Source organism: Mobula hypostoma, chromosome 19 (assembly GCF_963921235.1).
Source record: "Mobula hypostoma chromosome 19, sMobHyp1.1, whole genome shotgun sequence".
In the NCBI taxonomy this organism is placed as follows: domain Eukaryota; kingdom Metazoa; phylum Chordata; class Chondrichthyes; order Myliobatiformes; family Myliobatidae; genus Mobula; species Mobula hypostoma.
Genome location: NC_086115.1, coordinates 40,778,919 through 40,794,323, shown reverse-complemented (window position 1 = coordinate 40,794,323; position 15,405 = coordinate 40,778,919). Strand labels below are relative to the sequence as shown.

Genomic DNA, 15,405 nt, shown 5'->3' with positions numbered 1-15,405 from the left:
ATATTTTGGGTTGCTTTATATTAAAAATGGAATTAATTGTACATTGATGATTGTTATAAACTTCACAATTTCTCTCTTCAAGAAGTACTGTAGTTTGTAATTTTATGACTTTTCTACTGAAGTTTTTCCATCTTTCCTGACAACATAGAAGGAAACCATTTGTCCCATCAAAGCAGAGCCTGGCTGATAGTGAAGCCTCATTCCTTCACTGATTCCTCCTAGAGCTTTTCACCTTACCTTGTTACCAGTTGTATTGGCATACACGTGGGGCAGCCCATGCATATTTGGCAAGTGGGAGATACCCTATGCAGTCCCAGGGAGAACATTCAGTCTCCATACAGACAGCACCAAAGGTCAGGTTTGAACCCAGGTTACTGGAACTGTCAGCCAGCGACTTTAGTGGCATTGCCACTATTCTACCCGTAAAGTAATTGTGGTCTAAAATATTTAGTATCACAGATAGCAGTCAATTTTGAAGTGAAAGATTAATAATAGTTTATTTTTTCTATGAAAAGATTAGACTACTCTGACCATCAAGAGCAGCTCAGCATGGAAATCTTTTATTTGGAGCAGCTTTCGCTATAGAATTCTCTACTGCTGCTGGCTGACACTTACCCTTGCCAGTAGCTAGTTTCCCAAGGATTAGCATCAGGTTGTCTGATGAGATGATTCGTTTTTCTAGCAGTAGGAAAAAAGATTAGACCCATCTGGATCAGGACAAAGACATCTTACTGATTTACATTTCTGAAATGCAGTAATCCAAACTTTCATCGCAATAGCTGAATTATAACGTGTTCAGAAACCCAGTCTGGTGTAAGATAAAGGGATGAAGACTGGATACAGCAGGTTTCTGTAAAAATGTGTGGGGTGTGAAATGTTGTGGAAATGAAATACTGTATTTACAACTTGTGATTGTCTGGAATAGTTATGAATATGTGTGCATAACAAAACTGCAGGTCATGCTGGCAGCAGCCTGAATAGATCAAAAATTTGCACTTTTCTGCAGTTTTCCCAGCTATTTACAGGATTCTTATAATTCAAAGTAACTAAAAAGGAAATGTATGTGTCCTTGCTCAATTTTTAAAGAAACAGACAAAATGGACATATGCAGATTGTTTATGTAAACAGATAGTGTCAGTTTATGGCTGATATTTTAATTATTACAGCACAGAAGGAGGCTGTCTGCCCATTGGATGATTGTTGATGGCCAACAGAATAATCCCATCAGTCCTATTCCACTTCCCCTTGTCATCTTACAACATGCTCTCTCACATGCCATTCAATTCTCCTTCGGGTTGTTTTTCCTCTCAGCTGCAGAAATCGCTTGCAGTGATTGTTTAACCTGCCAGCATTTTGTTAGGATGTGAGAGGAAACTAGAGTACCCAGGGAACAAGGCAATTCTATACAGGCTCGGGTCCTGGGAGCTGTGAGGCAGCAGCACTCCCTCTTGTGTTAATGTCCCTCCCAGCCTTTTCCACCACATGTAGAATAGCATTAAGACTTCAAAGATGCGTCTCTGCTGGACACTAAGCTGTAAAGACATTAGACATTTTGGATTAAATAAAGCATTTGAGTAAAGTATGGATGCGAAATGACTCCAGTGGGTTGAGAGTCTTTGGTGACGTGTAATAATATCAAGGAAAAGTAATGAACTAAATGGAGTTCTGAAGCTTTGACTTAGTTTCAAACTCTGTGATTGCAGGTATGGGAATGGGGCATCACATGTGGCTTCAGTTTTGATTTGAAACTTCTCAATTCAAGTTTTTCAAATAGTATCTACTGTTTCATATTTCTTTAGACCGAGGGAGTCATTCAAAGTTCGAAGTAAAATTTATTATCAGAGTGCATACATGTCACCACATACAACCCTGAGATTCTTTTTCCTGTGGGCATACTCAGCAAATCTATGGAACAGTAACTATAAACAGGGCCAATGAAAAACAACCTGAAAATGCAAACATAAATAAATAGCAATAAATAGCAAGGACATGAAATAACAAGATAAAGAGTACTTAAAATAAGATAATTGGTTATGGGACTGAGTGTAGTTATCCTCTGTTTCTGGTGTTCAAGCCAATTCTAGATTCAGTCGATCAAGTCAATACCAGCTCTCAAAGAGCATCCTATCAATTCTGTTTCTACGTTTCTTTCCTTGTAACCTTTTCTCTCACACATGCCCATCAACATCACCAAGATTTCTCTGCCATCCCTACATGAGTGGCAATTTATAGATAATCTAACAACCGGCAAATATTTGGGATATGGGAGGAAATAAGAGCATTTGGGCAAAACCTACACAGTAACGGAGAGAACATGAAGACTACATAGGGATAGTACCAGAGATCAGAATCAAAGCCAGGTCACAGGAGCTTTGAGACAGTTGTTGCTCAGGGTGTTGGGCTATATATCTTTCTTGAGTGAACATGCTTCTTTGCTTGCTGTTTTGTATTAGTTACTTGCTATTTTTGAATGTTTGCTTGCTATTTAGAATGTTTTACACCTTGGCTCCAGATGAATGCTGTCTGGTTCAGCTGTATCTATGTATGGTTTGAATGATAACTAAACTTGATTTGATTTAATTTTGTACGAGATGCAGCAATATCAATGGTATCTGTGAAATCTTTGCTGCTTTCTCCATCATCTTCATCTCACGCCAAATGCTGTTTCAGATAACATTTCCATTACTGGACAATAACATGCACTCAATAGAATCTATAATTTAAATGGACTTGCTATTTGAACAAAATAGCAAGGAAAGTAATCAATTATGTCATATTGGGTTTGCTGTCATTGCTGTTTTGCCCACATTGAATAAATATGAAGGTCACATTCCATGTCAGTTAATGAGAGTGAGGTTTTCTTTGACTTTTACTTGAGCTGCGATGGTGCACAGAGGCAAGAATAATATGGTTCTCATTTGAAGATCTACATTAAAGATTACTACCAGCAGAAATACAAAATCTCTCTCCCTTTTTGCTGTGCTCAGCAACCTTCCTCCATCACTAACAGACTCCACTGCCAGCTTTCCACAGCCAACCAAGAAGTACAAGTTTTTGACACCAGACACACATGTGGCAAGATATACAAACTATAACAGATTACAAATCCATCCTGAAAATCAATGACAGTGACCCCTCCCTTTCTAATAGGTTGAGTACCTTTTATGCACAATTTGAAAGAATGACGTATGTGACATTGAGTAAAGCTCCCTCTCCCCTAAGGAGCAGGCAGCTTGCTGGCCACAGATGAGGTGAGGAGGATTCTAGCCAGGGTCAACCCAAGCAAAGCTGTGGGTCCAGACAATATACCTAGTCAGATGCTGAGAGATTGCTCAGCTGGGCTAACAGAGGTCTTAATGGACATCTTTAACTTCTTTTTGCAGAAGTCCACTATCCCTGCAGGTTTCAAGGTTACCACCATCATTCTGGTGCCCATGAGAGTGATGGCAATTGTCCTAAACATTTACTGCCCAGAGGCACCGACCTCATCAATCATGAAGTGCTTCAAGTGGCTGGTAATGGATTATATAGAACTCCACATTCCAGCTACATTGGATCCTTTCGAGTTTGCCTACTGCTCAAACTGGTCCACTGATGATGCCATAGCCTCGGACCTCCATTCCATAGTGCCCCACTTAGAAAACAACACATCATATGCCAGGATCTTGTTCATTGACTTCAGCTTGGCGTTTAACATGATCATCTCTCAGAGGTTTCTGGGCAAACAGCCCTCATTTGGACTCAACAACCTTCTCCGCGACTGGATCTTGGACTTCTTAATGGAAAGACCCCAGTTAGTCCGAGCTGGCAGCAATATCTCAAGCTCCATCATGCTGAGCACTGTTGCCCCACAGGGCTGTGTGGTCAACTGACTGCTGTTCGCACTGCTGACTCATGACTACACTGCCAGATCCAGCTCAGACTTGGCCCTCAAACAAGGAGACTTGATACTTCACCAAAGACTCTCACAAGTGTACCGTAGAGAGCATTCTAACTGGTTACATCACCGTATGGTGTGAAGGAGCCACTGCACAGGATCAGAAAGAGCTGCAGAAAGTTGTAAAGCTCCATTAATGACACCAGCCTCTCCAGCACCAAGACACCTTCAAAAGGTGATGCTTCGAGAAGGTGGCATTCATCATTAAGGACCCCTATCACCCAGGACATGCCCTCTTCTCATTGCTACCATCAAGGAAGAGGTACAGGAACCTGAAGACACACTCAGCATTTCAGGAACAGTTTCTTCCTCTCTGCCATCAGATTTCTGAATAGACAGTGAACCCATGAACACTACCTCACTATTTTTGCTCTCTTTTTGCACTTAATTTAAATTTTAATACATCAATTTTATTGACTTTTTATTATTATGTATTGCATTGTACTGCTGCAGCAAAATGATAAATTCCACAACAAATGCCAGTGATATTAAACTTGATTCTGATTCTGAATTGCATCATCAAGTTTGCTGATGATACAGCAGTGGTTGGCTTCATCAGCAGCAGTGATGAATCAGCATATGGAGTGGGAGTAGAGAGGCTCATCAAATGGTGTGAGACCAAGAACATGAATCTCAATGTGGACAAAACAAGAGATGATTGTGGACTTCAGGCAGGCGGAGGTCAACCACTTCCCATTGCACATCAATGGCTCAGTGGTGGAGAGCACAAAGTTCCTTGGTGTGCACATAATGGACAATCTAACCTGAATGCACAATGCCTCCTCATTAGTTAAGAAGGCACAACAGCGTCTACACTTTCTGAGAAAATTGAGGCATGCGAAGCTTCCCCATTCTAACAACTTTCTATAGGAACACCATTGAAACTGTCCTGTCTGGCTGCATCATTGTGTGGTATGGAAGCTGCAAGGCATCAGAACACAAGACCCTACAGAGGATAGTGAAAACTGCCAGGAGGATCACTGGGGTCTCCCTGACCCCTACTTGTGACATTTACTGGAAGCGTTACAGATGAAGGGCCTGAAGCATTATTGAGGATCCTTACCACCCATTCCACAATCTCTTTGACCCACTGCCATCAAGAAGGACGTACAGGAGCATCAGGACCAGGAATGCCTGATTAGGTAACAGCTTCTTCTCTCAGGCTATGAGTCTAATGTATACCCAGCCCCCACCGAGGTCTCATTACTCGGTCAGCAAACTTTACTGTTTATTGTACTGTCTTACTCTTTACCCGTGCTGTGCACTTCAGATGCATTTTGAATTATGGTTCGTTGAATTGTTCTCTGATCTCGCCAATTCAATTGCAAACGTATCGTCACCATACGAGGAGACATCATCAGTGCACTGTTAATTGTGGTGTGTCCTCCAAACGCTTGACCTTTATATACTTATCATTTGGCTGATTGGTCATCATTTCAGAAACTTGATTGTGAAGAGGGGAGGATATCTCACACTGATTAGTTGCATGGCTAACTTCGTGCATTGTGGTCTGCTTGTGTGTCCATCCAATTCCTAAACGGACATTGAACCCATGAACACTACCTCACTTTTATTTTCTAAGATAATTTCTGTTTCTGGATGATTTCTAATTTAACTATTTAATATACATATATATACTTACTGTACTTACTTGATTTACTTTTTATCTATATTATCATGTACTGCATTGTACTGCTGTTGGAAGTTAACAAATTTCACAACATATGCCAGTGATATTAAACCTGACTCTGGTTCTGGAATTTTGCCTGCATTGGCTCATAGATAATTTTGAATGATATTGCTTTAACTTATTTTGGGAATATTTTGTTTTAAGTGCTGTGTGTGATACTATATGTATTGTGGTGGGCTGTGGTCAAAGGAACGTTGTTTCATTTGGTTGTACATATGTACAGTCAGATGACAGTAAACCAAACTTGAACTTTGTAGACAGATTACTAGAATGGATCAACATTGGATAACAGATGTGTGTCTGAAAAGCAGCACAGTATGGCTGTCAGAATATCATTAAAACACAGTTGCAGTCTGTTTCCCACCATGAATTTTTGAACTGATGTAATCAAATTAATTGTTGTGATCTTGTTATTAAATAATGAAGTAATTACAGTAAATAAAAGGGGTTAGCATGCAGACTCATTTAATGTCTGATCTACAGTGGTTAAAAAGTGTAAAGCACAGATGTCATTCATCTTTTGTTTATTGCCTAGTGGTTAATAATAATCTAAGAATAGGACCCGACTTTTTTGACTTAAATCAGGAGTGCATGTGGGAGAAGATATCTTTCAAAGTAAATTATATTTAAAAATGCAAAAGCACTTGGCTGGATCAACGAAGATTGACATGTTTATCTGGTATATTATTTCAGCTGTTTACTTCAGATTTGTATTAACTTATGACGCATCAGTTTATGTTCATATCAGTAAGTATTTTATAAAATCTGAAATAATGTTACAAGTGCAGGCACCAAACAATCATCACGTGAATCCATCATTCTGATGAGAAGTCTCACTTCTGATAAACACATAACAATAATTTGGGAAGATAACCAAGAAACCTGGACATCATAGGAAGGGAGACAGAAATTTTCAATATGTGTTGCTAGTGGGTGAGACCTGTTGCTATAGATACAGAATTAAAACATCATTTCCAAAACTGTTTTAAAAATAGAATGCTAATCATTAAGATTGATAGCTTGATCGCTATTTCATCTCTGTACCAACCTGTCATTCCAAGTGCAATCTGCACAAAGCAATTTTGTGAATTTATTGATCAAAAATAGAAATTCAAACATCAGCCCATTGGTGAGAGAATTCAATCTATTAGTGGTTATAAAAACAGAAATAAAAATAAATGAACAGAAAGGAGAAAATGGGCAAACTGTGGTTTGAAAACCTATTTGAGGATGAGGACAGCAGGTTGCAAGCAATCCTTTTCAAATATTAAAGCCAATCATTTGCATAATCTTCCTTCTTACAATATGTGGATTATTGATGTGTGAATAATGTTAGATAATGATGTTAGGTAGGGGGAGGACACTCTCTGAAATTTTCAGGGATTTAAGAAGAACAGTCCATAATTATAGAACATGATTTTTGATTCTGTTGCTATTCCTGCCCTATCTGCATTTTGACTTTTCATTTGTAGGTACTGATATAACAGTCAAATTAGTAGCATAGAATTGTGCTGCACAGACATGGACTATCTAGCCTAATCCTATTTGTCAGCATTAGACATTTATTCCACTTCTCCCTTGCTATCCAAGTACTTGTCCAGATATCTTTTAAAGACTGTAATTGTATCTGCCTCTACCACTTCCTCTGGCAGTTTCCTCCACACAACCACAACCCTCAATAGAAATTTTGCTCCTCACATCTCCTCAAATTTGTCTCACTCACTTTAGACCAGTGTCTCTCAACTGGGGTTCAGCGGAACCTGAACGCTCTGCAAGAGGTCACTTAGGGTTCTGTGAGAGATCAAGCTTTTTTAAAAAACGTCGTCTTTTTGAACTTCATGCAATGCACAATACTGGCTCTCATAGTGGTGGGGACTGACCCTGTTAGCAGTCCCATTAAAGGTCTCTCAGGCCAGTATGGCAGTATGGACCTTGATTATTTTGTTGAATCCATTCTCAGTTTTTGATGCGAGATATGAGAGGCCATGGATAATTGGTGAGCACTGTATTGCACAGAGGGGAGGACGGTAGGCTGATAATTGGTGAGTGCTGTATTGAACGGAGGGGAGGATGATAGGCTGATGAAGAGCATGAAGTGTGTTTTCCAACATTGAATGGACTTTTATATTTTTATATTTTATTAACCCCTGCGTTTTACAGACATGTCTGGCGGTCCAATATGGCAATTTTTGAACTACAATCTTGAGTAATTTCACTGCACTAGTGGAAGAACGGACACAAAAATGCCCATCTTCACGATAAAAGCTACTTATCAATGAGTTTTACATGGACTGTTGATCCAAGTTGTCTTATTCCATTGTGCCTAGTCTGTGGCAAACAACTTAAAAATGCAGCAATGGCTCCTGCAAAATTGAAAAGACACCTAACTACAAATCACAACCATATAACACATAAAAGTGCTGATTATTTTAAACGGCTATTGGAATCTCAAAACAAACAGAGTAAGGCTTTTGTTAATAAACTCACAGTCATTAAAATGGTCAGGAAACACGTTATTTAGCAGCAGAACTTATTACCCAGAAAAGGAAAGTCACACAGTTGGTGAGAACGTAATAATGGCAACATATAAAATTATAGTGGGTAAAATGCTCAGACAAGATGCAGTACGAGAAATTGAAAAGGTTTCACACTCAGTGGTGATGATGGCTGGTTCTTTGCGGATGAAGATCAGGGGGGATGGAGAGGCCTCAGGACCGACAGCATGATCGTTGTTGACTGTAGAGGCCAGTTCTGGATCTGCAGACTCTGGAACGGTAGGGACACAAGAACAGCTGGGATGCAGGCACTTGGGTAGTAGGATCCTTCCTGCATCTCCTCTTCTCTTTAGTTGCTCTTCTGGATTCCTCAAAATTCTTATCTGCTACGTGGATCAGCGATCTCTAGTGGTCTCTGTCAGAAGCCAGCTGCTGCCACTCCTTGACGTACTATTTGCCTGAGAGAGCTGCTGCCTAAGTCGGTTTTGTACCTCTTACGCGGGGCACCGCAATCGCTCTTGCCCTGAGAGAGTTCCCCGTAGAGTAGTGCTTTCGGTAACCTGGAGTTGTCCATTCCCGACACGTGGCATGGCCAGCGGAGCTCCCTGAGCAGCAAAGTGGCTTCAATGCTTGGAAGTTGAGCCTTCTCCAGGACTTCGTTGTTGGAGACACGATCCTGCCAGCTGATGCTCATAATGGAGCGGAGGCAGTGCCGATGGAAGCACTCAAGCAACCAGATTTGCTTCGGAGCCGTACGGCAGAGTTATGATGACAGCAGCCCTGTGCAACTGGATTTTTATGGACAGATGCAGCTGCTGGTTCTTCCACACATTTCTGGAGGCAACTGAAGGCACTGCTGGCTCTGGCAAGTTGATTGTCAATGTCCCTGACTACGGTTGCATCATTGGAGATGACGCTGCCCAAGTAGGTGAACTGCTCAACTGTGGTGAGAGGGTGGTTGTCAATGATTATCTGAGGTAGGTTGTAAATGCCATGAAGGGACTTTGGATGGAGTATCATTGTTTTCGTGAGACCAACCATTAACCCGAAAGCCCTTGCAGCCTTGGCAAACTGTGACTGTAGCCTGTAGCATATCCTCTGTGTGTGTGAGAAGAGCACAGTCCGCATATAGCAGCTTGAGAATGGGCTCTTGCATCTTTTTTTTGGGCAAGAGGGCAGCCACTCTCAAACAGTATGATAAGTCCGCATAATGATGACATGTCACATGATGCTGAAGAGTTTTTGTGTGATAAACTGAAAAACAACAGTTTCTCTGTCCAGGTTGATGAGTCAACAGTTCACCAATAAATGTCAAGTTTTAACATTTGTAACATTTGTAAATAATGGTGAAATTCAAGAAAACTTTTTTGTGGCAAAGAGCTACTGGAAACAAGCAAAGGCTAAGGTATATTTAATATTTTGTCTTCCTATGTGGAAACAAAAGGTCTGTATTGGAGGAACTGCACTGGCATCTGAACTGATTGTGTCCCATCAATGGTTGCCTCCATGAGAGGTATCCTTTCTCTTGTAAAAAAAGAAAATCCTGATGTTGTCACGACACATTGCTTTCTTCACAGAGAGGTGCTGATGTCAAAACCTCTTGGAGATGAAATGAAAAAATGTTCTGGATGATGCTACAAAAATGGTTAACTTTATTAAACAAAGAACAAAAAGAATGTTTAAAATGCTATGTGAAAACCTGGTCAAAGAGCACACCAATCTCCTGCCACATACAGAAGTCTGGTGGCTTAGCGTTCTCACCAGGATTTTTGAGCTGAATGCTGAGTTGCAGGAGTACTTTTAAGAAAATAGTAGGCCAGAGTGCTTTGAAGGTGAAGAATGGCTGCAGAAAGTAGCCTACTTAGCAGATATTTTCCATCATGTAAACCAGCTGAACGAGTCTTTGTAAGGCTCTGGAGAAAATATTTTGACTTCAAGTCACAAAATTTTTGGATTTAAAAGGAAATTGAATCTTTGGAAAAATCATTGCAAAGGGAGATCTTGAAACGTTTCCACTGCTGCTTGGACTTGAGAGTGAGGAAAGATCAGAAAATCTCGAGTCTTATTTAAAACCACCTGGAAGAACTGCAGAACAAAATTGAACAGTGCTTTTCCTCCCTTTCAACACAAGTGTATGACTGGGTGAGGGACCATTTCACTGAATCTTCTGCTCAGCCTGAGAACTTGACTTTGAGAGAAAAGGAAGAACTTTGTGAGCTGCACTTTGATCATGCACTCAAGGTGAGATTTACTGACCTGCCCCCAGACGGTCTGGATTTCTGTGAAAGAAGAGAAACCTGCCATTCATAGGAAAACAGTGGACATTTTCATGCAGTTTTCAACTTCTTACATGTGTGTGCAAGCTTTTTCTTGTTTAATAAGCATTAAGAGCAAGGGTAGATATCATCTCATTTCAGTTGAAGGAGAAATCTATGTGTGCTTATCTCAAGTTCGACCCAAATTGAGTATTTGTGCAGCGAAAAAAAAAAGCAGAGGTTTCACATGCTAGGCTTATATTTGAGCCTGATCAAAAAAATGTCTTTTTGCAAAGTCTTGATTAAAATTGTCTTAGGCTATATTTTCATTCATATTGCTTTGGCTTATGATTTTAGTAACTTTAATATACAACATTGTCAATAAATTTTCATTTTGTAAATAGCATTAACTAAAATAAATTTACAACCTTTATTTAAATTAAATCTACCAAGCTTTAGAAAAGCTAAATTCCATTTTGGCTTAAGCCAGTTATTTAACAGAAATTTATTATGTTTGCCTTATGAGTTTTTAAAATTTAAGAAAGAGAAAGAGATTAATTTCAAGACAGGTAAGCTAAGCTTAACTACCTGTTTTTTTTTTCAGGAAATGTTGACTAAAAATTCACTTTCTACTCAAAAGAGCATTGACAATTATTTTCGGATTATTATATCTACAAGTTACTGATCATACTAACATACTGTGAGCTGCAGATATAATAATTTTTACATAGGGGAACCCTTATTTCAAGGGTTCCTCCAGAGCAAAAAGGTTCAGAAAGCTTGCTTTAGACCTATTCCCTCAAGTTTTAGATTCTACAGACTGAAAAAAATGATTTCGACTGTCTACTGTATCAGATCAGATATATTATCAGTGACATATGATGTGAAATTCATTGGTTTGCAGCAGCAGTGCAGTGCAAAGACATAAAAATCTATAAAGTACCACAAATAAGACCATGCAAAAATAAATAAATAATGCAAAAAATAAAGGAGCAATGAGGTAGTGTTAATGGGTTTGTGAAACATTCAGAAATCTGATGGCAGAGGGAAAGAAGTTCTTTCTGGATTATTGAGTGTACATCTTCAGGCTCCTGTACCTCCCCCGGGCAGAAGGTATGTCTCAGATAGTGAGCGTGTGTAATAATTTTATAAACCTCCATGCTCAGCCACTTATGTTTCAGTGAGAATAGAGCCTGCCTACCCCATCTCCTCTTGTAAATAACGGTCTTGATTCCAGACAATATCTTGGTGAATCTCTTCTGTGTTCGTCCTCTGCACCACTCTCTTGCTGTGGAGTGATGATCAGAATTGTACACAATACTCCAAGTGTAGCCTGACCGGTTGCAACATTGTATCCCAACACTGAGAGAGAGAGAGAGAGAGAGAGATCCGAGACTCCAATTTTGAAAACGTCAGGACTCGTGCACTATCGTAATCTCATTACTTGATCCACAACTTTTGTCTGACAATGGCTTGAAGAAAGGGGAGGGAGGGAACATCGACTCAGACCATGAGAGGCCTGCCTTGGGCATTTTCATGCCTTACAAGGTGCAGATTGGAAGTCTGTGTGGTGCGCCACTCCTCTCACATGACTAGAGCAATGTGTGATCAAGTGCCGTGCTCAAGGGCACAAACACACTGCTACAATTGAGGCTCAAGCTAGTGACCTTGAGATGACTAGACGAACGCCTTAACCACTTGGCCACATGCCCAACACGTGTTTGAAGAAAGTATCAAGTATTTTGACAAGTTCAAATAACTCTTGCTCCTTCCTTACCTTGTTTCTTACAGATTAAAAATTCGGATAATGCTTTGCAGAATTCATACACTAATTAAATAAGATTAGGTTATGTAAAAATCAACTTTATGTTTTCCTCATTTAATTACATTAATTATTTAGGAAACACTGTTTGGTAAAATGTCTATTGAAAGAGGACCAGAGATGAAGGGATGATCAATTCATAACTAGAGCTATAGGTTTGTCAGGATCATAATAAGGGAATAATATGGTGTTGGGATGTAAGCACCATGGTGGGAGAAGAGGTGACTTGATGGTAAGTAAAAGAAGCTGTTTTAGTGGAGTTCCAAGTCCCAGTTTGGGGAATGAAGTTATGGATTTATCTGTCTGGATGGCATGCAGACTAAAGCTTTTCACTCTATCTCAGTACAGGTGACAATAATATGTCAATTACCAGTTGAGGAAGTACCCAATGATAATCAGACTTACGAACAACATGAAATAAAACAGAAAATGCTGGAAACAGTCAATAATTTAAGTAGAATCTGTGGAAAGTGAAACAAAGTTAATACTTCAAGTCAATGGCTCTTCATCAAAACTGGGGAGGGGAAAAACAAGTTAGTTTTACATTTCAGAGCAGCTAGGGTGAGGGCAATATCTTTAGATTTTTTAAAATTATTTGAAAACAGATTATTCAGCAAAGATCATATTGGAGAGTATTTTAATAATCAGGATCCTCAGCTGTGAGTTTTAATTTCAAGTTACACTGGCATTCAACCTGCCCATCCACTTCCTGAATTACTAAGTCAGGGATTGACAGCAGTATGCCTATTAAAGAGGTGAACATGTGTAATTTTTAATAAAATTCCTTTTTTAGAAAGCTTACGCTGCTGAAGACAAATGTAACTGAAATATGACTTTATAAAACAAATTTAAGGGTGAGAAATATTCATAGTTTTAATGGTTTGACTTTACTTCCTTGCTTTTGAAGATATTAACAAATGTATGAACTAATATTTAAATATTATTATATATTATAAGAATGTAATTAACTAACAGTACAAAAATTAAAGGACTGCATAGAAATTTTTGAAATTTAAATATATTTGATATCAGCTTCATTACTCAACAGTCTCAAAAAATTTGCATAGAAAATAATAAGTTTGCTCATATGTCAACAATTTACTCGGAGGGTCAATGGCTTACGTTTTGGGCTAAATTAGACTATTTGCTTCTCAGGCCTGTGAAGTCATTCAGGAGAATCATGCCTGATCCTTCAGCTCGTTCATACCTTCCTGTACAATCTCTATAACCTTTAGAGCACAAAACCAATCCATCCAGCCATGAACTTACATTGTGACTGTCATTACCATAATAAACAAACAAAAAATTCTTATTGCTCTTTGTTGTCATTAGACATGTGGTGCTTCATTGTTTCTGTAGTGTTGATTATGTCTGATACTGAGATGACAAATATTAACATCTCTATATTGAACCCAGACAGTCTCAACTGGCTTGGTAATAGAGATGTTCTGTGGCTTTTACTAAATGTACGACCCTTCGTTTTGCATTTAATTTCATTCAAACCTGCATACTTACTTTTGTCTAGTGCAATATCCAAATTGGTATAAAAACTTTGCGTACTGTTCTAACAACTCAAAAATTTAAACCCCACCGTTGCAAAGGTGTGAGATGGCTCAATGAAATGATGATGGAAGATACAGAGTTGTCATAGAAATATAGCTGGTCATTATGTCCTTCAGTGAAGGTAACTTTAAATAATCAGATCACACAGGTCATGTCTCTTCACACCATCAAGGTCAATAATTGTTGTTGCCAGAAATATAAATGACAAACCATATGAATAAAATTAAACACTGATCAGAGGAAGTTTTACTGGTACTTAGTATCTGGAGATCAATTGATTTGATTATTAAAGAGCAACACTTACTTGTCCAATAAGGCATAATGTGATGTTAAAACTTCGATTAATGCAAGTCCTTGGGTTTGTCCAAAAAAAAAAGTGAGTGTATTCTCTGTGATCAGAGGTCCAATCTTTCCAGTAATTATTAAATGAAGACTCTTCAAAGGGCAAAGGTTTCAAAGGTGCAATTTCATGTCAAAAAATTGTATACAGTATACATCTTGAAATGCTTTTCCTTTGCAACCATTCACGAAAACAGAGGAATGTCCCAAAGAATGAACGACAGTCAAATGTTAGAACCCCAAAGTTCCCCCCAGCTCCCCCCGTCACGCGTAAGCGGCAGCAAGCAGCAATCCCCCTCTCCCCCCACCGGTTTAAAAAAAGCATTGGCAGCCGCCACCAAGCACTCAAGCAAAGCAACACCGAAGACACAAACTTGCACTTAACCCAAATACTACACTGTTCACCCGGCATTCAACATACCACAGGAGAAAGAGGTGTCTTTGTTTTCACAGCCAGCGGGGAGACATAACAATAACTTACTGGTTTATGATGTTAAAAGTCCGCCATGTCGCTATTTTTTGAGCTTTGTGCCCAAAGATCACGAGTCTCTGGGCATACATCCACAGGTATTCAGACTCCCCCGATGACACACGGTTCTCCTGTCGTGCCACCAAACCTCGATCCACCTGTCTCTAGAGGCCCGAGATCCTAAGCTTCCAAAGTCGAGCAGAATACTTAGGCCGAACCCTTGGTGTGCTGAATAACGGCCAGTCCTGAAATCCATTTCCACAAAGAACCATAGTCAGTGTGTAACTCCAGGTCAGAGTCTGTATAAAATTGAAAAGGCTGAGCAAAAGGTATTATGGTATAATTGTGTTCCTTCATTCATTGAATGACATATTGTTCATTATCATGAAAAATTGATTCATCATTTGAAGACACATTCAAAAGAATCAGTAATGTTGTATCTTGAAAATTCATAAATCAAATGTTTGAAATTTGAGTAATTACTGCATTTACTTTGAGAAGATCTTTTGTTGCATTGACACTGCATGAATTGATCATGGGAAGGTTGTGGGTCTTCCTTGAATTGATTCAAAGCTTGTGCTGATGGTGCAACTTGAATTGCTTCTTCAGCAAGAAATTCCAGGATCATGAGCTTGCAAAGGTACTAGTAAATTCTGAAGTAACTGCGGTGTTGTAATTCATGGTTCTACAGTACAATGCAGAGGCAAGTGCATTTGAACAAACTTGCTGCATGCTTTCCCGCTTATATGCTTATCGTTCCCAGCTGATGAAAGGTGGAGATACTGAGTCCCATATCAGGGGTGCAGATAAAACAAACTGCCCTCTCTAGGTATGA

General features: G+C 39.3%; 1 protein-coding gene across 2 annotated transcripts in view; it reads left to right on the top strand.

Moving 5' to 3' along the window:
- The window catches only part of LOC134358990 (adhesion G protein-coupled receptor A1), a 608,347-nt gene that overhangs the window by 248,534 nt on the left and 344,408 nt on the right, over nucleotides 1-15,405 (top strand). The gene's annotated exons all lie outside the window — the stretch shown is intronic.